General features: G+C 42.2%; 1 protein-coding gene and 1 long non-coding RNA gene across 2 annotated transcripts in view; one reads left to right on the plus strand and one right to left on the minus strand.

Annotated features, from left to right (window-relative positions):
* znf703 (zinc finger protein 703) overlaps positions 1-232 on the plus strand; it is a 6,178-nt gene extending 5,946 nt beyond the window's left edge. Inside the window, exon 3 of the transcript XR_001640476.1 lies at positions 221-232. The gene's annotated coding sequence lies outside the window, so the exon portion shown is untranslated. The remainder of the gene's footprint in view (positions 1-220) is intronic.
* LOC107744446 (uncharacterized) overlaps positions 1-7,841 on the minus strand; it is a 65,977-nt gene that overhangs the window by 55,109 nt on the left and 3,027 nt on the right. The window lies entirely within an intron of this gene.

A 7,841-nucleotide genomic window follows, 5' to 3' on the forward strand; every position in this document is an offset into this window, starting at 1 on the left:
CCGTGCCATTTATCTTTCTCTCCCTCGTCTCCCGGGCTCCAGCTGAGTCAATATGCAGTCACTCTGTTTCTGTCGCCTGCTTGTGGAGGGGAGGGGAGCTGGATGGATGTGTGGGTGGGGGTGTGGAGTTAATTTAGTCCCTGACCAGTGTCTTCTCAGCAGGGCTACACCTGTTTGATTGATCTCTTTCTCTCTTTCTCTGCTGTCCCACTGGGCTTAGAATGGAGGTGGGGGGGGCGACCCCCCCATTCCCAATGTGTCCAGTCAACTACTAAAGAGAGAAAGACTGTGAGTGAGAGAGAGAGAGAGTTGCAGCCCATCACAGCAGTGTCCCGGGCAGGCAGCCCGGCAGCCCCAGTGATTAATGACGACAGGGTGTGGAGCTGCTCCTCAATTAGCCGCCAAGTCCACAGCAACTCATGAGGCTGACAGCCCCAACCTGAAAAAGCATGAGAGAGGGAGAGCGTTAGATCACCCCTCCCTCCCCGACTCTTTTTCTTGGGCTGTCTCTCTCTGTTTAGATCTTGTCTCTTGTCTCTTCACCTACACCCTCTTTTTCCCCTGGCTTCTCTCCTGTTACTTTCTTGTTGTCTCTTTGATTATGTTAGCCTAATGTAGACTCTCTCTCTCCCTTCGCAAACTTCCATATACATTACACTCTGTTAATTACCGCATGAGTACTCTGATGACTGTTTGTCACGGTGATGCAGACCAGACCGCTCTCTTTCTCACACACACTCCTCAAGCTCATAAAGCAATCAATCACACGACTGCTGCTGCTTCATGACTAAAAAAATCCATTGAGGACTTTCCACGGGACTCTTAATCACATCAACCGCATCACAAAATAACGCTCCAAACGCCAGCAACAAAAAAAATAAAAAAATGTGGCGGTGAGCACCTCTACCCAGTGATCTCTTAGCCATCCCATTTGTCTAGCGAAACTGTGTGCATGTGTGACGACAGCCTGACAACGCAGGCAAACGAGTGTGTTGCAATTATGGCTAACCACTAATAATGCATTCCACCGCTACAGCTGGATTCCATTTGCAAACGCACTGGGGGAGCACGGCACCGATGTCACGAATGTTGTGCGCATGAAAAATTGTGCCTTGGCACCGGAACGGAGGGGTTAAGATTGATCCCGAGTCATGCCTGGAGTGACAGGACCTTTTCCTGCTCGGCATAGGAAAATGTTTCAGTTACCTCATGCTTCCTCTATAATATGATAGAGAGTGTATTCAACTGAGGGTTTTTTGTGCTTTTAGTCTATGTTTATTAGCATTGAGCCCATAGCTGCATTTATTTGATCAAAAACATGGTAAAAGTAATATTTAATATTCATAAAAGTTTTCTATTTTAATATATTTTAAAATACATATATATGATAATGTATTAAATTTATTCCTGTGATGGCAAAGCTGAATTTTTAGGTGCCAAAATTTTTTTTTATCCAATAAATAATGCTCTCTAGAATGAGAATAGCACGAATCATAGTTCAAGGCGGTGACGTAAAAAAAAAAAAAAAAGATATTCCATTTGATATGTCCCAGTGGCCCAACTTCCTGTTTTCAACGAAAACATCAACACAGGAAAACTTGCCTTCATCAAACCATTTCATGGGATCTTTTAAATGTATCTGGCCTCTAATATAACTAGGAACACATACTATTAAGAATTCAAATTGTCATATTTTGAAGGACCTCTGTAATAAATTCTGCAGCATGATGTAGTGACATCTGCTGGGGAAAGTTTTCAGTTTCATTATGTAATTATTTTGATTCATTGCAGGTCATGATTGGACATTATGTTCATTCTGTGCTTTGTGTGCACTTCAGTGTCAGTATATATAAATAGTATATATAATCAGCATATAATTTCAAACAACTAGCTACATTAATCCAGAATAATGTGCTTTAATAAAATTACTAGCATATTGTAATTTGTGAACACCGCTATGAGGACATGTGGAATATGGAGAGCTTTGTAATTGTTTATTTTACCTGCTGCCCTCAGCCTCAAGCTTGGCATAACATTGTCCTAATGTTTAAATACTGCTGTCATGTGCAGTCCGGCTTTAAGTGAACTGTATGACATAATTTATAAACTTCCAACGGGCAATGTTAGGTGCGAGCATGACACAACGATGTGTTAAACCCAAAGGTCAACCAATCCATTAAACACCATGTATTAAGCTGCCTTCTGACACACGCCGGGCAGACGGAAAGAAATTTGGCGGTGTTAAAAGTAAGGTGTAAAATACTTGTTTTCTCCCATTCACTATATATAGCACTACTATTAAAGGTTAAATACGAGTCCACACTCAAAACCTAAGGGCACAGAAAGGTATAGAAATCTGTCAGTTCTTGTTTAATGAAATATACAGAGATAAAAGTACTCTTTTCAACACCCTGCCATTTTTCTTCATAATGTGACAAGCCTGCACATACCACGCAGCTCTAAAACTTTTACCCAAGGCCTCTAAGTCACCAGATATTTTATGGACCGTCAATGTGTGTACGTGTGTGTGTGTGGAAGCGAGCATGCACCGCAGAACAGCCAAGTTAATGTTATGAGAAGCGGCAGGGGTTTCTTAAGTAAGAGCAAAAGTTTTCCAGAGCAATGTGATTATTTTTACTGACTCAACGTACCCTCCCTCCCTTTTAGCAGCGGTGATGGTAACCACTCGGTCTCCTTGCCCTCTCTGTCTTGGTGGTAAGCTAACCCAGCTGTTCTCAATGCCATTTTGGGGAGAGGAAAAACCGAAGGCAGGAGAGGGACAGAGCGCGCAAGAGAGAGAGAGAAAAGCTGGCAGGGAAGCAAACAGACCTGATTATCCAAATACAGTCATTAAAGGGGAAATGTGTTTTTCAAGCTGTCAAGATGATTAATGAGGGAGAGCAAATCCTCACAAATGCTCTTGTTTAGTCTAACTGGCAGACATGATCCTGGCCACTGATTAATGGCAGTGCTGGTGCGTGAGGCCACCGCGAGGTGAGATGAGTGGGTGGGTTGGTAGGTGGTGGGGGTAGGTGTTAGGTAGTGGAAGGACGTGTAGTGTGGCAGAGATATAGAACGTCACAGGATGTTGCAGAGAGTGGGAGCGAGACAAGAGAAAGCACCTACTAGTCAACAGCAGTTTTATCTTTGCCACTTTTTAGAGGTTTAATGAGTTTAAACAACAACGCTGCATGGCTTCATCTCACAAATATGCTCATTAGATGTTTTTGGCCAAACTTGCGGCGGTTGAACAAATACCATGCATGTGATTTATGGCATAAATAACCGTGGTAGTAATTATAGCATACAACAGACTTGCAGTGAAGTAACAGTCATTAGAGTAAGAAGGAAAGCAGATCCTGTCAGCGCTAAAGGGATCTCGGCATTGTTTTTAAGTAGTCAAATCAAATAGAACAGCTTAACAGTGTTTGTGGGAGATATTGTGTGTGTGTGTGTGTGTGTGTGTGTGTCAGACAGCTGACCTTAGAAATGACTGATTTTCCTCCTAACAGGAGCTAAAGTGCTGATACCTGACTATTTCACTTTGCTGACCTTAAAGAGCGGCGGTTACAACATGCACACACACACACACACACACACACACACACACACTCACTGGTTAAGATTTCTGTGGCATAATGACACAGAGCACACATTCATTAGCCACTGTCTCATTGACAGTATTGGAAACCAATGGATCTGCAAGCTATTCATCAGGAACGCAGACAGGCTAACAATTCTTGTATGGACCGCAGAGCTATTGCTCTGTGCTGGGAGGTCTTCTTTAGACTCAATGGTTACAGTTTTTTTCAAACCACATGTTGGGTAAAAAATTAGCTTGCCACTAACCTACCAGTGTTGAACTTGTGTCAGACAGCTGACCTTAGAAATGACTGATTTTCCTCCTAACAGGAGCTAAAGTGCTGATACCTGACTATTTCACTTTGCTGACCTTAAAGAGCGGCGGTTACAACATGCACACACACACACACACACACACACTCACTGGTTAAGATTTCTGTGGCATAATGACACAGAGCACACATTCATTAGCCACTGTCTCATTGACAGTATTGGAAACCAATGGATCTGCAAGCTATTCATCAGGAACGCAGACAGGCTAACAATTCTTGTATGGACCGCAGAGCTATTGCTCTGTGCTGGGAGGTCTTCTTTAGACTCAATGGTTACAGTTTTTTTCAAACCACATGTTGGGTAAAAAATTAGCTTGCCACTAACCTACCAGTGTTGAACTTCTTTAGACTATTCCCACATCCAACTGACCACTGCTTTATTACTTGATATGTGTTTAATTGATAAAAAGTGGTAGTAAAGACATATTGTTAGAAAAGATTTCTAATTTGAATATGCTGTTATTTTTAACTTTTTATTCATCAAAGATTCCAGTAAAAAGTTTCAAAGGTTCCCAAAAAAATGCATTTGTCTAAATGCAAAAAAAATTAAACTGTAAAAAGTAAAACCAAATATTTAAATGATACAAGTGAAATTAGACATAAAACATTACGATGTAGCATATGAAAAAATTGATATTTATGTTGAGATTTGTAGGATTACATTTAACAGTGATCCATCGACTGACTTTAATGCAAGGAAAATGTATATACTCAATACAGAGCACCAATTATTTCAGTATAAAAATACCCAAAACAGATCTTGAGCAGCAGGAAACTTAACAACTTCTAACAGCTGCTGTTTTTATTTTTGTAATTATTTTGCTTCAGTTTTCAGGTCTCCTTATGACCTCTCTTTTCTCATATCCACTCCCTGTACATTAATAAAATGGCTAACAGCTGTGAACCTCCCTTAACATGACATAATGTGAAGCTGTACATCTCTCATTTCCTTCATGATAATGTTCTGTTCTCAGTTCCCATAAACCCCTCACTGTGCCTCCCTGGAATCACACATGCCACAAACACACACACACACACACACACACACACACACTGTACTTTTGTATATCTTCATACTAAGCAGTACAGCCCTATGGAAGACATTGAACAGACTGATCAGACCTGTAACACACTCACGCACGCAAACATACTAGACAACATTCATTAATCTGGCTTCTAATACTCAGAATAAACAGCTTCTATTAGTCAGAACTATAAGCAGATGATGGCAAGAAGCACCTAAGCATGCTAAACTACCAGCTATCAGTATAAATGATGACATGAAAAATTAGAAAAGGGAATGGAGATTTAAAAGGCGGTCCCAAACTCTCCAGACGAACATATCCCTCAATATGTTCATGAGAAGATAAAACATGTCAGAGAGGGAGAATGATGACAAGAAGAAGCTCAGAGAGAGAAAACAGACGGGCAAAAGGGAGTTAATGGAGGGCACGAATGGAAAGGCTGGGTGGAGAAGTCAACGTTCCTGAAGAGCTGAGAGTAGAACAGCTGTGTGTGTGTGTGTGTGTGTGTGTGAGGCCCTAGAAGCAAGCTCTGTTTGTGTGTCAGAGAGAGTAGTGATTAATGACCCACAGGCCTTGTTTCTCTTGCTTCCTTCCTCAGCAACGATGTCACACACACACCGTCACATGTCAGCCTAATGGACATGGGCAGACAGTGGCGGGAGCTGCCCGTCGCTCCAGACTCACACACACATTAAGAACATGCATGCGTGTCAAAAATCCCATGTTTTTATTGAAAGAGAAACAAAACAAAAAGAGCACCAAATGTCACTGCGCGGTTCGTGGCGAGAGAGCCCACAGCATTCGTTTTGTGCACTGATTATGCGCAAGAAAGAAAGAAAGAAAGAAAAGAACAGGAGAGAAAGACGTTGTGCGTCAGAGAAAGGAGAATGTGCGGCTGAGAGAGAGAAGTCAGTGTTTGCATGTGTGCCGGTTCCCAGCCCTGTCAGTGAGCTGTCAGAGCGTGATTTATGGTTGTGAGACTCACAGCAGTCCTTGCTGCCAGTTCAGTATTGTTACAACTGACATCTAATGAGGCCAGACGTGCTTTCAAGCACAGCACTTAACACAGGCCTCCATCTCCACCAGTCACAGGCCCTCTTTTCTCCTCCTCTCTCACTCCCATTTATTTTCTGCATCTGGGGTGGCAGACCAAGGAAAGGAGGAAAGACATGGTCTTGCTGCTAGCATAACTAGTCTGGTGAGCAAGAATATCCTTTTCAAACTGTTCAATGCTAATACTTCAGTGTCATGCAAGAGCGGTCTTTAACCTGCTGTGCCTACCACACAAGTAAACTGTAATTGTATCATGACATGTCCAATCAAATAAATCAAAGAGCCTTCACTTGAAGAAACTCTTTGCTAAGAAACTCATTACATGGCGAACACTTCTAACCTAACCTATCTATCTAACCCTAATTCTGTGCAGTTAGTATAATAAAAGTATAATACTGAAAGCTAAACAAACATGGAAACATTTGGTTTTCATTAGTGCAGAGTAGCTTGGACTACAGTTTTTCCAGCCTCTTTGGAGACCCCCTTGTTGCAGTTATGAGATACATAGCAAATAAGAGAAAGTCACAACTGATAAATAAGTAGCAATTACGAGCTTGAAAACACAACGTCCATAACACATTGTATTCACTGGCACAAAAATGCTGTGGTTACTGGGACACATTCAAGCGTTGTGCTATCTAAATCAATATTTTTTTACCATCCTTACCATCCTTACTGAATCAGGGCCCATATTTTGCAACCCTCTCACTCCCATTTATTTTCTGCATCTGGGGTGGCAGACCAAGGAAAGGAGGAAAGACATGGTCTTGCTGCTAGAGCTTACAAAAACGGAGAGTGCAGATGAATCTGCAGTCAGCAGGCTTTTTTTTCCCATCTATCTCTCCCCCTCCCCTTGATACAAGCCTGCACAATGGCAAATTAAAGTAGAGCGAACCTTAATATACTGATGACTTTGCTTTGAAAGGCAATATCTCACCGTTTTTCTACGCCATTCAATTTTTCAACTGCTTAGTAATTGTTTGGAGGATAGTCTGCGCTCTGGTCTAATCATATTGGTGGCTGTGTCATTTTGAAAGGGAGGAGGAGTAATGCTGGATGAGAGCTCCTTGGCTTTGACTTTTTCCTGATCTTGGGTTTCTGCTCCGCTCCTCTTCGGGCTGCTAGCTTAGTCAGGACCCCTCGCAGTAATCATAAACAGAGCCGCTGGCAGCGGCACCCGCGTACTGCGCTCCCTCCCTACGCCCCCTGCTCCAGTTCCTTGTCAGACGTGATTAATGGCACACGGGCCCGGTGCGCTTTGCGTTGCCAGTTCCAGCGATGTTCCCTTGATACTTAATGAAGTCTGACAAACTTCTTTTCCCTCATTGTATTCCAGTTATTTTTCCCCGCTCCATTTAAGAGAAGCCCAATGTAGCTAAATTTGCCACCGCCGCACAAAAGCACAGGTCAAAGATTTCATATTTATTGCGCAGTCGAGGAGCGCAGCCTTTAACACCGCTGGCAACGTCGGCTGTTTCTCAGGCAGCTCGTGTTGTTGTTCATACTTCAGATTTGAGTAGTTTTGATTGCAGTCATTAGACGTTCCACAACTTCAGTTCCAAGAACTAAAGGTCGCAGTGGCCTTACAGGACAAGGTCTGCGGTGTCTCAAACACATGCGCTGATTTTACTTACTGCCATCCAGTGGAAGATCTTGTAATATATCTTTTTTTTTGTTACTGTGCAAAGATCCGTGGCTTTTTTTCAGAAGAGGCAGAACATAGAATATTACAAAATATAAGATTAAATAATGTGTAAATCACTAATTTTTCCTAAAGTAATGCAGTCCACTAGCAACAACGGCAGAAAAAAAAACAGGTTTGGCTGATTAGCCTGTCAATGCAATGATG

Source organism: Sinocyclocheilus rhinocerous, unplaced genomic scaffold (genome assembly GCF_001515625.1).
Source record: "Sinocyclocheilus rhinocerous isolate Xijiao unplaced genomic scaffold, SAMN03320098_v1.1 scaffold196, whole genome shotgun sequence".
Lineage (NCBI taxonomy): Eukaryota > Metazoa > Chordata > Actinopteri > Cypriniformes > Cyprinidae > Sinocyclocheilus > Sinocyclocheilus rhinocerous.